This window comes from Myxocyprinus asiaticus, chromosome 16 (assembly GCF_019703515.2).
Source record: "Myxocyprinus asiaticus isolate MX2 ecotype Aquarium Trade chromosome 16, UBuf_Myxa_2, whole genome shotgun sequence".
In the NCBI taxonomy this organism is placed as follows: Eukaryota; Metazoa; Chordata; class Actinopteri; order Cypriniformes; family Catostomidae; genus Myxocyprinus; species Myxocyprinus asiaticus.
In genome coordinates, this window is record NC_059359.1 from 47,488,457 (window position 1) to 47,507,089 (window position 18,633).

Below are 18,633 nucleotides of genomic sequence, written 5' to 3' on the forward strand. Positions count from 1 at the left end.
TCCTCTTTGCAACATGAACTTCAATGTTGAATCTTTGTGACACCTGCACTAAAAAAGCTAGATGGAGTGCAACGAATGGTAAAACAGAACGTAGTTGTCTCGAGATGCATTTATAAATATTGAAGTTCTTTTTAACTTAAACGTGCACTCAGTAATTTTTTCCTCATTAAAAAAGTGAATTGTAATTTTGGAATATATGTAGGAAATCATGACCACTCACATTAAAATGAAGAGTCCAGTCATATCAGTAACCTTATAAAAGCTGTTTTATTCTATATGAAGAGGGTCCGCACATGGGGGCTGCCATGCTACAATCACATGACCAGATGAATACTTCTCGCATAATCTCAGTAACCGTCCTGTAATTTGACACTTTCTCTCATTGATTAAAGTAATCATGGCTGACTGTGAATATGGCATCTGAAATCGAAACTATTTATTTTAAATGATGCTGCATCCAAGCCGCTAGGTGTCAGTGTTAGTCCAAGATGACACAAAGACAAAAGTTACGGAGTGCACCTTAAAAAAATATAATAAAAAATAAATAAATAAATAAATAAAATTGGCAAGTCCTACATTGGCAGTCTACATGGGACACTGAAAAAAGTGAGATGTGGCACAAGGATCAAAGATCAGTGCGTTTACATAGAAAAACAATTGGAAAAACAGTGCAGAAGCTTGTGAACAGTGAATAGCCCCTGACTTGCCTACTTTAAAAAAAACTGACCCGAATCTGGCCCAAAATCCGATGGTTTGTCGGGTACTTTTGGACTCAGATGGGGTTACAGACCTCTATTACAAGTGTAAAATAACCGAATAGTGATTTTGGTATTTGAATACATGCGTGTTCAACAGTTAACCGAATTCCAACTATCTGTGCACATTTAAAATAAATAGTTTTCAGTTTCAGATGTCATTGTAGAAATGTAGTATTCACAGTCAGCCACAATTATTTAACTTAATGAGCAAAAGTGTCAAATAACAGGACTTTTACTGAGATTAAGCGAGCAGTACATTTCACAGTTATGAAAATTAAATCGAAATAACTTTTAGTAATCTACTGTATTAACAAGGCTGGAGTCAGAAAAGTTCTGGAAGGTCTGCATTGGGCCTGTTTTGTTTTGCAATGCAGCAAGATATTCTGAAATTTATTTTTTGTTGTTGAGGTAATGTATTCTCATTTCATGAAAATGAAAGTTCTGACATTATTTACTCAACTTTATTTTGTTTGAAACCTGTATGACAATATTTTTCAAGGTGATATTTTGCAGAATATCCTAGCAATTTTTTTCACTACAACCACTATTGATCAAACTCCAATAAGGACCAAAAGTACCATTAAAGTATCATAAATGTAGTCCATTAGCACTATATTCTAACAAAAAATTAGGGCTGTGCAATATGGACAAAAAAATAAAATTGTTTGATTGATATTGTGATTTCGATTTTTATCGAAAGAGAGAGAGTTCATCTTTATTAATAATTAATTCAAGCAATCAAGTCTTGGCACAGGAGTGACGGGGTGCAAATTGGAACGTAAAACAGGTTTAATTTTATATACGTGAAAAACACGGGGTGAACATGATGAAGGTATGGAGGTAATTTGAGGCGGAATGCCACCGGACTAATGACCTTGGCGATGGGGAATGGTCAGATAAATTTGGGGCCCAGCTTACGTGAGGGGAGACAGAGTGGGTTGTCCTGAGAGGACAACCAAACCTTCTGCCCACACACGAAAGCTGGGGACCTAGATCAGTGTTGGTCCACAGACCTCTTAACCTGAGTGCAAGTCCATAATAAGGCTTCTCTTGTGACTTTCCAGGTATGCCGGCACCTCCGCAAAAATGCATGGATGGACGGAACCTGAGCATTGGGCTCTTGAGCTGGGAACAGAGGGGGATGGTAGCTGAGGCTACACTGGAAGGGTGACAACCCCGTATACGCCGACGGCAACAAGTTATGAGCGTACTCAACCCAAACAAAATTCTCGCTCCAAGAAGACGGGTTACGGGAGGCCATACACCGCAGGGTCTTCTCTAGTTCATGGTTCGCCCGTTCCTCTTGTCCATTTGTCTGGGGATGAAACCCAGATGACAAACTAACTGTCGCCCCAGCTGTCAGCAGAATTCTGCCCAAAAACGGGACACAAACTGGGGGCCTCTTTTAGAAACCACGTCGACCAGAAGGCCAAGAATACGGAAGATGTGATTAATGACCGCTATCATCTGTCTCCCTTGCTGAAGGTAATTTGGGGAGGGGAATGAAGTGAGCCACCTTCGAGAACTGGTCCACTACAGTTTAAATGACTGTGTTGCCATGGGAGGGGGAAGACTGGTTACAAAATCCATGGCAATGTGCAACCAGGGTCTCGAAGGCACCAACAGCAGTTGGAGGAGCCCATCAATAGGCAAGTAGGGCAAGTGGCAACAAAAATGGTGAATGTCCCGAGCAAGCGATGGCCACCAGAAAAGCTGTCTAATGAGTGTTTGAGAACGAGTAGCTCCTTGGTGGCAGGCGACCCTAGATGAATGGCCCCACTGAAGGACATGCGTTTGAACTGATCGCAGAACAAATAGTTTGCCCACTGGGCAGGTGGCGGGAGATACGGTATATCATAGCGCAGTGCAGACTTTAGCCTCCACCTCCCAGGATACCATGCCCACCACTCGAGGAGTAGGGAGGATGGTATCCGCTGGGGCGGCAGTGGTCTCGATTTCGAAACACTGAGATAATGAATCGGGCTTGACGTTCTTGGAGCCCGGAAGATACGAATGGGTGAAATCAAAGCGAGTGAAAAATAAGGCCCAGCGAGCCAGCCTAGAGTTTAAACGTTTAGCGCTATGAATGTACTCTAGGTTCTTGTGATCAGTCCAAACCACGAAAGGTATCCCCGAACCCTCTAAACAATGATGCTACTCGCCCAGAGCCAACTGGACAGCCAGTAATTCCCAGTTACCGATGTTATAATTCTGTTTCATGGGGGTCAACTGGTGCGGAAAGAACGCACACGGATGCATCCTTCCATCTGAGGGAGAGCGCTGTGACAGGACTGCTCCAACACCGACCTCGGACGCATCTACCTCCACAACAAACTGACTAGCAGGTCTAATTATCGGTGATAATTAAAATAGGTGCGGTGGAAAACCACTTCTTGAGTTTAGAAAACGCGGCTTCAGCCCGTGGGAACCAACTAAAGTCAGTGCGCGTGGAGGTGAGATCCGTCAGAGGCGCAGTGAGTTGACTATAGTTACGGATAAATCTTCGATAAAAATTGCCGAACCCCAGAAACCTCTGCAATGCCTTGTGAGAATCGGGGTTGGCCACTCGGAGACGGCTTTTACCTTAGCCAGGTCCATGTGTATTCCCTCAGATGAAACGGAACAGAACAGAACTGACTGTGTTTGAAAAGCGCACTTTTCCACCTTGACAAACAGACGATTCTTTAACAGCCATTGAAGCACCTGCCTGACATGCCACACATGGTCCTGCATATTTTGAGAGAAGATCAGAATGTCGTCAAGATAAACAAAGACAAAATGATTGACCATGTCTCTAAGCACGTCATTCACGAGCCCCTGGAAGATGGTGGGGGCATTGACCAATCTGAAAGTCATAACCAAGTATTCAAAGTGCCCCCTATGTGTGTTAAATGCCATCTTCCACTCATCCCCCTTCCTGATAGAAACCAGGTGATAAGCATTATGTAAGTCCAACTTCGCACACCCCCTGCAAGAGCTCAAAGGCTGAAGACATCAACGGCAAAGGATAATGATTCTCTACCATGATGTCATTCAGCCCCCAATAATCTATGCAGGGTCTGAGCGAACCATCTTTCTTCTCCATGAAGAAAACCTGCCCCTGGGTGCGATGAGGAAAGCGGATGAGACCGGCTACCAAAGAACAGTAATGTACCTGTTCGTGGCCTCCCTCTTGGGAGCCAAGAGTGAATATAACCATCCTCGAGGAGGAGAAGTGCCAGGAAGCAGTTCAATCGCACAGTCGTACGGGCGATGAGGAGGGAGGGTAGTGGTGCGGGACTTGCTGTACACTGCCCTCGGATCTTAGTATGCCAATGGCACTCCTGATATATCAGCTGGCTCATCCTGTAATGAAACACAAGACTGGACAGGGGAGACAGCAGAGTTAAGACAATGTGAAGAACAAAAAGAGCTCCAAGCAAGTACAGTGTTGGTTGCCCAGTCTATGTGTGGGTTGTGTGTAACAAAAAAAGGGGGATCAGATAAGGTAGAAGAACAGCAGTTCAGTGTGGTTTCCTAAGATCAAAGTGACTGGCTTAGTCATATGGGTTATGGCTGCGAGGTGGATACCGCTAAGCGAGCGAACGGTGATGGGCTCGTCCAAAGGGATTCTAGGAACCGTGACACTTTTTTACTATCAATCTCCACTTTTACTTTCACTTTCACATTCTTCTTTTATTTTTGGCAATTTGCATTCTTTGTGCATATCGCCACTTATTGGGAAGGGAGATTTATAGTTAAAAAAAGGACTTAAATATTGATCTGTTTCTCATCCACACCTATCATATCTCTTCTAAAGACATAGATTTAATGACTGGAGTCATATGGATTACTTTTACACTGCCTTAACCCTTTCCAGCCGGAGCGTTCAAATTTGGGAACAATTATTCCCATGGTTCCTGTTTCAATATATTCGCTGTCCAATCACCGATTTTATTTCTGAAAACTGCCAGATACTCATGACAATATAAGCTAAATGCACATATGATTGGTTAAGGGGTTATTGAGCGTGAATAATAAATGTATCGTCATCCTCCATTTGCCTGAGCGGAGCCAGAGAGGATATCATGGGAGACTACCTCCAGTGATGGATTTACTGCTTCAAATTGAAAACTGAGGCGATCTTTCGAGGTAAGACAAGTTATTTAACATGTGCTGTCAATATTGTCAGTTGAAAGTCAAAACGTTTTAGTTACGAAGCATTTATTTGTAGGAGTAACGCTTGTTATTTATGGAAACATATTCATCGGACAGGCAGCTAGCCTCTATTTTTAAGCAAATTTCTGTGAAACTTGCTAAATAAATATTAGCTAGCAATAATATGTACATTTTTAGCTAAATATCAATAACTTTTTTGGCCAATTTTGTTGCTTGTGGAAGATAGTCAAACCTTTTTAGTTACGAAGCATTTATTTGCACTGGCTAGTTTTTTTTCTTTTTCTGGAAAAAAACGTGACTGTCATCGGCAAGCCTCTTTTTATATAAACGTTCTTTTGGCAGTTTCTGTTAAACTTGCTAAATAAACATTAACTAGCAATACTATGTACATTTTAAACTAAATATCAATAACTTTTTTTTGTCAATTTTGTCGCTTGTGAAAAATCTGCCTGAAGTAATGTGAGGCAGAGAGCAGACGCTGTTCAGACCTGCCTGGAAACTGACCTGCTAGTTAGATAAGTTATCTAGCTTGTTGATTTTCCCATGTAATAAAAAATGGTAGATATCTTTCTATTATTTAGAAGACAGCCTTACCAATCCATCACACAGACATGATTTTAGATTGTGTGTAGCTTTCTGTTCACAAGGAAACTGTGAGAGGGCTGTCTGCAGTTAGACATTCTGGTTAGTCTGTAAGCCTTTGGTGACTATTCAGTGTATGGATTTGTGAAGAACACACTGCTGGCTACCAATTGTATACTTTTTTCTGTTGTAGAGATGGAAAGTCTATGGCTCCCTGCTTTTGAGGGCATGAGCACACAGGAGGAAGATCTGCTGGACCAGGAACTACTGCAGGAAGACCCGGACCACGAAGAGATGGAGGATGAGATGGAACCTGATCCCCAGCCAAGACCATCAACTGGGTATGTATGAATGTGTATGTATTGTTTGTTTCCATTTCTCATATGACTGATACTCACAGTAACACTAACACTGTTACTCTTATTATTTTGGGGATGGCTAGCCATTCTCGCACAGAGTTATCTTATGGATACAGAGTTAGTTGTGTTAGCTTATGGACCACCTCAAACAAAAATGCCAGCAGCTCTTTCAGCCTAACCAAAATCTTGCAATAGATGAACGTATAGTCAAGTCTAAAACTCGGTCAGGATTTAAACAATACATGAAGGGCAAGCCTACTCGGTGGGGTTTTAAATTATGGGTAACTGCAACATCAGACTCGGGGTATACTCTCAACTTTAATGTTTACACAGGTAGTCATGATGGGTGTGTCACTGACTTGGCCACCAAAGTAGTTGAATTGTTACTGCAGCCATTCAAAGACCAGGGCCACAATGTTTGGTTTGACAACTTTTACATGTCCCCAACTCTTATGGTTAAGTTGTTAGAAATGGGAACTAATGCCTGTGGGACATGCAGGGTGAATCGTAAACGGTTTACTGCAGAAATTAAAGACATCATTACTAGGTTTGTAAAAAAAATGATGGCGACTGGACAAAAGAAGACTCCAGCCTTGTTAATACAATAGATTACTGCACTAAAAAGTAGCCCTCCAGCCCACTGTCATCAGCGATTATAACAAAAACATGGGCAGTGTTGATAGGTCAGACCAAATGATAAAATCTTACGATGTCCTTCAAAAAACTCAGAAGTGGTGGAAGACTTTTTTTTTTTTTTTTTTCACTTCATAGACATTGCCATCGTCAATAGTTTCATATCGTTTAAGGAATGGCAACACATTCATGTGGCACCAGGGGATTAGCGTAGACCGGTGAACTTAACCCAGATAGATTTCAGAGAAAACCTGGCTCGTCAGCTGGGAGGTATTGATATTCACACAAGTTTCCCTTTGCATACACTAAAGCCTGTAGTCCCACCTTCGTCATCACTCCACACATCCCATGTCCCTAAATTTGAAGAGTCCTTTAAGAGATGTTGGCTATGCTATCGGAAAAGTAGGACTGAAAATAAAACTAAAGTAGCTTGTTGCGTGCCGGAATGTAATGGCAAAAGACTTTGCTTGGTTCACGTTAGGAACTGTTTTCAGTCTTGGCACTTAGCTGAGTGTGACCAGTTTCGCGAAGAGGCCTAGGTTGGGCTGTGTTTACTGGTGTTGTTGTCCTCCCCCTCCCCTCTTTTCTCTCCACAGGTATTGCAGTTGTTGAGTATTTATGAATTGATATATATTCTGTTCATGCACTCTTTATTCAAAATGTATTTACTGTAGACAGTTCGAAAGTTTGATTTTGTATGTTTTGCTGTGTAATTCGTAATTCTAATGTTCAAATTAAATAAAGTGTGTGTTTTATTGAACACATAAATTGTATATTTCAGTGTTTGTGTCCTTCAATTTCAGATGCAATCTCAATTTATTATTGCAGCTGCTCAAAAGGAGTATTTGAGCAGTGGTCATGTGAAATGTATCTTAACATTCTAAATATTTGTTTTTATTCCATTTTCCCACAAATCACTAGAACGGTCATAACTTTTAAACAATAGATTATATTTCTAATCTGTCTGCTATTCTACATTGCCCACAAAATTATGTATATTTCATACACTCTAAGTGTCCCTCTAGCTTGTAATTAAAATGGTTGAAAATGCAGTTGTCTGATGAAGTATGGTGGCCATGTGAAATCTTACTGATAAAGGATGATTAGCCTTAAATAATCATACATATATTTATATCATTTGAAAGCCCTAGTTCTTCTCTTCAATATGGTATATACAGTTCAGGTGTGTGATGTTATATGAATATGAATGTAATATGAATATGAATATCATATTCTGGCACAGAATGGAATTTTCTGAATTTTGGGCTCAGGCTTTAAAGGGTTAAGTGCTTTTTGGAGCTTCAAAATTTTGGTAACCATTCACTTGCATTATATAGACTTACAGAGCTGAAATATTCTTTTAAAAATCTTCATTTGTGTTCTGCAGAAGAAAGAATGTCATACACATCTGGGATGGCATGAGGGCGAGTAAATGATGAGAGAATTTTTAGTGAATGTAATATTTTTTAGTGAACAATTTCTTTAATGTTTTACATGTAGTCTTGTGCATCTTCATATTTAAATGCTCTTCTAAACACCTCCCACAGCAGTGTGGCCGATTTCTGAACGTTCGCAACCAGTACACCGTAGGGTTGTGCGGTATACCAGTACTAATGAAATATCACGATAGCAAAAATTGTAAAACGGTACAATATCTTGTTGTTAATTTCGGTACCATATTAAAGTATGCTGCCGTTAGCAAAATGTAATGTAATGTGAGAGTTTTGAGATGAAATCAAAGACTATTTGAAAAATAAAGTCTCGATATGGCCAAGTGTGATCATTAAACAGCAGAAGGACATCATTTAATTAAATAATATACAGTCACATGCGCTGCGCGCCACAGAACGAATGAGAGGCCCCGCTCTGCTCTGTCGTCTCCTTCACACACACAGGCACGCAGGCGTGCACACACACTACTACTGCTTGATTTTCATGCAGTGTGTCCTGTAGTATCCTTCTGCAGAGCAGGTAATCAGATTGTTTTCATTTAATATTTCATTAATACTGTAAAGCTCTGTTGTGCATCTTTTTTTGTTTTTTTACCAAAAATAATTATTTTTAAATTATTATATTTAAATTTGATCAAAACTGTACATTATGTATTTGATTAAACACAATTTGATCATAACATTTAATTAAAGAATTTAATATGGAATCCAGAAAAAATTTAACAGAAAAGGCACAATTTATAAGACCTTATGCAGTTCTTTTTGTCAATAATTTTCTGTGTAATTTAATCAAAAATCTTAGTTTTTTTATTTTTTATTATTTGTTGCATAAGTATCGAGTTAGTATCGATACCAAGGTACCATGGCTGGTATCGTACCGAAGCCAAATTTTGGTATAAGAGCAACCCTAGTATACAGTTGCTCAACTGTTTCAAAGTGAGAAAAGCACTCAGAGCAGGCTTTGCCACCAAAACCAGGAATACTTAAGAGACTTATTGTAACATGAATTCATTGTTATTAATTCTAAAAGGAATGTTCCCGGTTTAATACAAGTTAAACTCTATTGACAGCATTTGTGGCATAATTGTAATTACCACAGACAATACTTTCAACACATTTTTTAAATATCTTCTAAAAATCATGTTCAGTAAGGCACATATAATAAAAGTAAATGGGCCCGACACAAAATATAAAATACCTACTGTTTCAAAAGTATTGCCAAAATGATTAAAACATAATACGCGTTTAGATACTCGAGTGTGATAAAATCGCTCACTAACATTGTCTGTTTTAAGTTATCCACTATTCAGACTTTATTGTCATGACGACGTAAGTGATAATTAAGTTCAGTTATGAAACTCTACATGGTGCGGGCTAATAGGCCGAACAGGCACACCTCTCTCTTATACACCCACTCAGAAGCTACAGGTGCCAAGACTACAGGTTGGTTCCAACCCGCACTCTTCTGCACTATTCTATGCCATTTTGTAGTGTTAGTAGTGCGAGTAGATTGTTAACACTGAAAATGCAGCAAAAAGAAGTGTACTTTAAGTACCGGGATGATGAACATTTTCAACCGTCAAAACTGAGTGTGGAATGTTGGACACTTCATGCACTCAGCGCATGCGGCTTGCTGTAGATAGCGGAAGGGGCGGAGTTACCTGGCTGCGCTGCTGGTCTGACAAAACAGTTGTAAATAATGAAGACTGTAGCAGCTAGCGAAACTCCAGTGGATACAGCACCTTACAAATGTAAGTTGAAAGCTTTACCATCACTCCACGCTGCGTGAATATGTACATTGTTTGAGATACAAGTGTTGAACTGAGGTTGGCTAATGCGCTAAAGCTAGCGGCAACACATCACGTGCACTTGAAACGTCACTTGTGTCAGTTTTCACCTGGGACACAGCATAAGCCTACTCCACTGTCATTACCATCAATAAAAATCTTTCATCTATTTCAGAGAGTTGTCCTAACTGAACGCCCCTGTAGGCCTAAATCCTGTAAAGGATACCCAAAATAGCGTTGACATGACTTTCATTTTTCAGTTTTTATCATTCTCTTCCGTCTTGAAACAATCCATCATCTTATCCTGTCCATGACCACACAGAGAAAACGTGAGGGAATATCTGCATCTAAACAAACAGCAGCATTATGATGAGTGATTTCGATCACTCATCATAATTTAGTGCAAAAGTCTGCTCTCATATCTGTTCCGTGAGTGCTGTTGAACTTGCCCTGAAATCACTGTCACATCCGCAAATGATTTTGAATTCTCCAATGTAACCACTTTCCCCTTAGTATTAAACAGAATGATTGTTTGAATGATCATTGTTTTCAATTATGTGCAACATGTACATAAATGTTAACATTTTTGTGGTTTCATGACCCTTTTTTATCCCCTTTTCTCCCCAATTTGGAATGCCCAATTCCCACTACTTAGTAGGTCCTTGTGGTGACGTGGTTACTCACCTCCATCCGGGTGGTGGAGAACAAGTCTCAATTGCCTCCGCTTCTGAGACAGTCAATCCACGCATCTTATCACGTGGCTCGTTGAGAGTGAGAACCACTAATCCACCATTTGGTTTAAATTGGATCTATTTTTACACGACCACGAGGAGGTTACCCCATGTGACTCAACCCTCCCTAGCAACCATGTTTGCTTCCTAGCAAACATTTGGTTGCTTAGGAGACCTGGCTGGAGGGTTTCATGACCCTTTCATTTTATAGATTAAATTAATGAAAACAAATAGAGAGAACAGTCTCCAAGAGAGGTTGGACCAACAACAACAAAGAAATTAGTGGAAAACGTGTGTAGACTTTGTAGAATTTATTTTTTTTTTTTTCTGTAAAAATTAAAAGATACTGAAGGCACTATTTTGGGATTCTTCTATTTGTAGTGCCAAATGTAAACAGTGCAAAATAATGCAGTGTAAGAATGTTACAGAATGTTATTTAGCAACAGATAACCAATAATATGATGCATCACTGGTTTTTGGCATTGAGTCATTTTTATTTGCTCAGCTGGGGTAGCCAGTCCCCTCTGGGTATAAACATAATAAACATATAAACATAATGCCAATACTGGGTTAACATTTTCAAGTGTAAAAAGCCCTTTAGACAGTTGTCCTTGAGGATATCTCATTTACTTGTTACGCATATCTTTACAAGGTACAATGCTGTCAACCTTGCAAACTTTTGGCAAATCTCCCAACAGAAGCTCTCATTGCAGCAGCCTGGTAACTTTGTTTTTTTCAGCAGTCTAATAAAGATTTCCTTACTTCAGGGAGATTGAAACAGGTGATTTTTGCCAGTTCTTTCAGTTCAGGCATCCATGAACACTCTGTGGACAGTCCATCCCTCAGTATCCCAAACCCTCTTTTTTAATCTTATACCTTCTGAGGCAGATAATAACCATAATACTGCAAAGTCATTCATATTCATCTCAGGTGGGCATGCTTAAGGGTATGGTGTCCTTTAATTAAAAAAGACAAATTATAGAATTGATGAGTTCTCTCTTGTTCTGGCTCAAAGTATACGTTGTGCACTCTCATAACTTCCTTTATTTACATTTCTCTTTGTCTCTTTCTCTCTCCCACACAGAATATTTTGATTAAGAGTAAGAAGACATTGAAGTGCAGTGCCACTGATCAGCTTCACATCTCCTGCTCTGTCCACTGTTCTCTTGTGTCATCTTCACAGGCCAGCAGTATGATGACCCGAGTGCCCGCTGTGAGAGGGCAGGTAATTTTATCATCATCTCCAGCCCCAGCGGTAAGACTTTCTGACTGTTCTGACTAATCAGAACACTGAATCTCAGACTCAATCATCGCTGTCAGGGGCTATAATTAGTGGAGCCTTGTCTTAATCAAAACTTCAGCTCATAATTAGAACTCATTGTTTACCTTGCAGGGGCGGCATTGATATGTGTGGCTTTTCTTCATCTGGTTTGGCTGCAGGCCCCTCACATCACTTTCCTCCTTTTTTATTTATGTTTGGCCCGTCAAAGGAGGAGGATGCCCAAGGGGAACCTCCAGCTCCAGCAATTACTTTGTGTTTGCTGATTTTCTTAGACGAGTCAATAACACACTGTCACCATAGCAGGACCTTCCTGGGGGGTAGGTGCTGAGACGGGAGGGTCATTACTTCAGATATGGATCAGACCAGCCACTCACTGCCAACCAAAAAGTTATTTCACTTTGTACAAGTCTTGTTTCAGGGTTTACCCAGAGAGCTCTTGAGAGAAGTAACGGCCTTTGCTTTTATTGCCACAGTAACCTTTAGAATCAATAGATTGGACATTAAACAAATACAATGTGGGTGTTTTTCTTTCATGACCAAAGGAAATGGTCTTTCACTCAATTACAGTGTTTCCTTTGAATAATAAAAAAAGCATGTTTTTATTACTTATTACCAGTGTTTTCAATTCTTAAACATCAGCAGTCAGCAACCTCTTACTTAAGATAACACCAATACTCGGCATATTTTAAATGAGCAGAAGTCTAAAAATAAGACACATTATTTCAATATTGTATGAAGGCTTAAGTGCATGCATGGTTTGTAATATCCATAAATTTATCATAAAGTGTGCCATTTAGAAAGTGCCTGGACAGGATGTTTTTGTAAAGATATTGTGGACCTACACTGCCTGAGGTCTGAATGAATGAGTGCAGAGAAGTCCATCATGTTCTAAGCCAGTGGTTCTCAAATTTATTTTGATTAATGCCCCCTACTTCATTCCCTTACCCCTACTCTAAACACATGTAAAAACAATAAATACAAAATATAAATATTTATGTTGTAACAAAAATTTATTATATTCCCTCACTCCCCTAATGTAGCCTATAACAAATTTAATAGAGCTAAAGTAGTGATATGATAATATTTATTATCAGTCTATTTCTGTCTAAAGTACAGTTAGTGTTACTACAGTAAATTCAAGGGTGGTGATATAGAATTCTGTGCTGAATTCAAATGGTTTCCGCTTCTCGTGCCTTGCTTCTCTGATTCTTGCAAAGCTGTGAGTTTAAGAGCTTGAGCTTTAAGAGCTTTGCGCTCGCGCTGCTCTGTCCATTGAGCCGTATCCATCTACAGAGCCATACAGGTGCATTAGCTGAGGTTGTGCCTCCGCCTGTGTATTTGACGCTGCTAAACCAGATACTTCAGATGTGTCGCGAAACTTCACAATCAGATGAACCATGGTACAAATGCGTACCAACCTTTATAATGGAGAACCAACTGATATACGTCTAGATAAACATTTAATGCAAAGAGGAACTTGACGATAGATTTGATTATTAAGACTGATTAACGCCCCCCATTTGTGACCTAATGCCCCCTTCTCTACTAATTTGCTCTCAGCGCCCCCAGGCATCCATTGAACGCCCCCGTTGAGAACCCCTGTTCTAAGCGAACAGTTGTGGGTAAGAGATGATGGTAAAGAGAAAAACTCAATCAAACTAATCAAACAAATACCTCAACAATCACGTACTCACAGCTCCAAACAACAAAGCAAACACATAAAAATACTAAACAAAATTACAGTCAGGGTTTGAATTAAAGATGACAGCTGTGTGGTATGTTGTAATAAATGCATATTTCACCCTCTCCTGTAAATCAGAATGAAAATGTCACATGCACATTTTCACTCACACCCCTCCACCCTATCATCTGAGTCGCCTGCTCCAGCAACCGTGCAGAAAGCCAGCGGGTTGTAAAATTGCATCTTGTCATCTCATTTCCAAAATTCTTTGTTTTCACAGGATTAATCTCTGTGTTTTGCTACAGTTAAGTTGAAAGCTCAGCAAAAGCAAAAGGCCTGTGTCTGTATCTGCAGTCTGTCGGGACGCATTTGAGAACTTGTGCTGAGATGAATAATGATCAGCTACTCCGCGTTACCGTTTGCCCTGCGTAAGCCATAAATTACTCTGCTAAATGTATCACATGAGCTGGGAATCCACTGCTATTAAAAGAAAAACAGCAGGAGGTATTCTTTATTGCAAGCATAGTTTGTGTAAATCGAATATTGAAATGTAATTTATCTCCAGCATAAACTAAAGAAATGAATAAATCAGAAACAAAAAATGAACTTATAATTGAGCATATGTTAATAATTATTTTACTTTAGGCTGTTGTTCCATGCTGAGAAAATATGTTTGGAGGGGCATAAGAAAATTAATTAAAGAGCAAAGGCCAGGCCCACAAGGAATCTATGCCTGCAGACATTTACAGAAAGTGTGGTAACACTTTACAACAATGTCCCATTTGTTAAGGGTTTATAAAGGTTAATTAATTACCAATAACTCATTTACAAATGCATTATAATTAATTGATATGCAGTTATAACAACATAAATACAAAGGATGACTTTCATCTATTACCTGCCAAATAGTAATCCATTTTACTTCACGTTATAAATGCTTAAATACACTTATTTAGCATTAGTAAACTATGAAAATGTTCATTAAAGGGGTCATGAAATAATATTTGTTTTTTAATAATTTTATTTTCTTCCCTGAGGTCCACTGATAATGTTATCAAAGTTTTGTTTTTTTCACCAAAAAGTCATAATTTAGTAATATATGATAATTTTCCACCCTGTCTCTGGCCCTCAATCTGAAACTTTCGGTTTATGCCTTAGAACCTCCTTAAAACTTCAACATAGACGTGCACTGTTATGATTGGCTAACATCATGCAGCCCCTTGAATTCAGCTATTTTTTAAACTCAGTCAGAAGAGAATGAACAAGCTCCATAACATTATCAAACAAAATTTCAGGGTTTACACATAACGCATATCCAATACATTGCATCTGAATATATTAAACTGTTCATCTCAAGCACAACTCTTATCACCAAGCACCATAAACTATCAAACAGTCATGACATTTGAAATATTCATGAATGAAATGGTTTACTTATGTTTTTGATCAGGTCCAAGTGTTTTTAACTGCCCCATTCTTCAATAACAGTTTCTTTTGCGAAGCTTGAATTGTATTATGACTTGTTCACAAACATTCCATACTGACATGAGCCAAAAAAAAAAAAAAAAACGTGCACACATAGTTCAAAGCACGGTAAAATGACGCACATACATAGACACACTGAGGCACACATCGCCGGAAACACATTGAAACAGTCAAAGACGTTCATCTAGTTTATGTTTACATATACCAACAATTAAAAATAGCGCAGATGTGCGAAAGAACATGTCCATGACGCGTTTGTGCTCAAAACAACAAGAGGCAGCAGCTGAATGAGAGAGGATGGCGTCTCCTCTTCAGAGTTATAACTTGACACCACATCTTTTAAAAGCGGCGAGATACATGGCAGCGGTCAAAGAGTCTGTGTAGTTCATGTTTTTATACAAAATAATTCAAAATAGTCCAGATGGGTCCACTTACTGTTATGTTAGGAATAGTTAGCCACAAAAGGCCTGTCTGTCCTGCTCTCTTGAACTGAGTGCCAGTGGGCGGGGACAAGGGTATGATGATGCATGTTGTGGGATGTGTAAATACATCTGAGCAATGTCTCTTGATGTCACAAACAGACAGATTTCAAAACTAGATGTTTCAGCAGGGTGGTAACTATAAATGCTCTTTTTAGACTGGAGAGGAAGTTTTGAGTTCTGAAATTTACAGGATCTTTTTATAGTACAGTTACCTCTTATATGTCTAAATATCAAAGAAAATGTTATTCTCCATTTAATGACCCCTTTAATGTAAAGTGGACCACTGTGAAGCATTAATTAAGGAGATGCAATCATTAGAAACCTATGTACATAAAGTTCATTATGGTTTGATGGCCATCGGGCTTTATTATATCATATATATGCTGTGAATGAGCATGAAGACCTGAAAAGTGTTTTTGCAGAGGACTTTTGGTAACTTGAACTAGGTAAGTTGGGACAGTGGAGTAGCACTATACTTTTGACATTAACATGCCAAGAAAAGTGACAACAAATGAGTCAAGACATTACAGTAATGAATATAAACACAAAGTGTAGTGTAGCAAAATGGCATAATCCCTCCTTTTAATCTCACTATAACATTTCTGCATTGTGTCATCAATCATGAATTAGGGCATTTTATGATTTTGATTAATATAAGCATGAATAAGTGTATTTATTAAGCATATATAACATGTAAGTTAAAATGCTCAAGATTTGGCAGGTATTGCATAAAAGTCACTCTTTTATTCATGTTGTTATAACTGCATATCAGCGATTTATAATGCAATTGTAAATGACTTATTAGTCATTAATGATTGCATTTATACACAAATGAAACATTAATGTTAAGTGATACCAAAAGTTCCAAAGTCCATCATTCATAAAATTTTACACATACCAAGCCCCTAGCATGTGTGTTTATTAAATATTTGGGCTGTATAGAACTTTTCTTTAACAAATTGTATGATGTTTAAATACGATTTTCTCTAAAGATCAGTGCAGAACATGCCAAAAAGTCTGCTGGCTTCATATGGGCCAAGCTATAACAAAATGATTGGTTTTGCTTGGTTGGATACTTGGTTTTGCATTAGGAGGTGATATGTGCATACTTTATGGCTTACATAAAGTATACTATCATTGTTATTAAAAAAAAGTTCATTGAGCTTGATTTAAATAATATGCATTCAGTTTGAATTGGTCTAAGATATATCCCATTTCCATTTAAAATAGCAGTGCCTGCTATGTCCAGAGGAAATACCTCTGGTCAGAGGGGATAAAATGGGTGTAAAGTGTCACTGTAAATTCAATCACTCTTGGCAGTCTGTGGAGCTACACGGCAACTTAATTAAAGAACAAATTCAGATCCTCTAAAGAAAAATAAAAACTGTCCACAGAATCGATTGCTTTACAAGGGCAACGCTAGGGCTTACAAAGACATCTCCTTAATAAAAACTCCTTAATAGGGAAAGCAGGAAACTCTGAAATGGCGAGACATATTGATGGTGTATTGATGACCTGGGTTATGAGCTCACACTAATTTCCCTGTGAAGATAAAGTGAAAGGTTAAACTATTTGTATTTATTATTCCATCTGGGCATATATCAAAGCTACCTTGAGCTTGGGTAAATAAAGGTGTTGATGTGAAGGGGAAGGTTTTTTGATGATAGTTGGAGTTACGAGGAAATGATGGTACTCTGCAGCTGAAAGGTCCATGAATATCTCAGAAGGCAGAGAGAGGCAACAGCCGTTAGAAACCTCAGCAGACTCGCTTCTCCATGAATAATATCACAGTGGGACTTTGCAATAGCCCCAGCAATGCATTTGCACATAAATACACAGCTCTCAAGAGAACCCTCAGAAAACCCAGCAAGCGTACGCCACCCTGAGTCTGTTTGCTCGCAGAGATAGAGGACCACAGCCTGCGAATGTGCACATGAGCTATATAGAAATGTAGCAATGTATAATATCGTTGTGGAGAAATGAAAGTAGACAGAGGGTGTAGAATGGAGTGGTGAATGAGGTGAACAATAGACAGAGATGTGGGAATGAAACATTTCTGATCCCCAGGTAGAGCATGACCTTCAATCTATACACTCATAAAGATAATGGCCATATAGGTGGGTCTACCATCAGTTGTGCATGTGTGTGTGTGTGTGTGTGTGTGTGTGTGTGTGTGTGTGTGTGTGTGCGCATTGGATGATTTTTCAAAGGATCATTAAGCCGCTGTGCACACTGTTCACCAGTAAGGAGAGTTCAAAAAATGAAGCTACCAGAACAGACCATCGGGAGGAAAATATTTTTTCTTGATGTAATTCAGGCTTATAAATGTTCTGAGTTATATTAAATCAGTATTAGTTAAACATAACAAAAATGGTGTTAATATTTAATAAAGGCCTGCTTTTGATTAGCCTATATTTTCTATAAATCTGTAAATCATTTAGATATGGGTGTAAGTCGTGTCAGACGCAGATGTCAGATAAGGCAAGGACAAACTTTTATTAAAAATGAACATAACAAAAGCAATGGGCCTCATTCATGAAACCTGAGAACTACTTTTTGTGTAAATCGTTCGTAAAGCTGATCTGATGTAAATTCTCGAATTCATAAAAGTTTTCATGTTTTCAAAACGTTAGTTGGTATGAACAAATTAGATTGTGTAAATCAGTTGTGAATAAGATATCCAAATGTGTTGTGTTCTTTCAGGCAAACTACCATGACAAAATTTTGATAGAAGTGAAATTAAATAAGTAAAAAAAAAAACAACTAATAATTAAATGTGAAAATAACCTTAAAAAATAACATAAATTAGTGAAAAAAAAAAAAAAATCTTTGTTTTCTTTTGAAACCATAGCCTATACTTATTTAGAAACATTCCTTTGCTGCTTGCATTTACCATATTATTTCAAAGTATATATTTTTTCACAACTCTGCTTATAGTTTTTCCAGCAGAATTGCTTGACTTGGGGTGAAAGGTTCATGGAAAGATACAGTTTGCGTTTGATTTTGTAATTTTTTTGAAAAAAAAAATATAATACCCTCTAACCGTGACTGATTAGACAGTTTTTTTTATTTGATATGAGCTCTATAATTTAGGTTTCATAATTTAATATGCATCAGTAAATCGTGTTCAGTTGATAACGTATGGTCAATGCTAATGCTGTTAAACCCAAATAAACACATCACGGGCAGGTGTGTACACAATGCATAGCATGCAATTCGGTAATATTCAGTGTTTCAGTCAAAG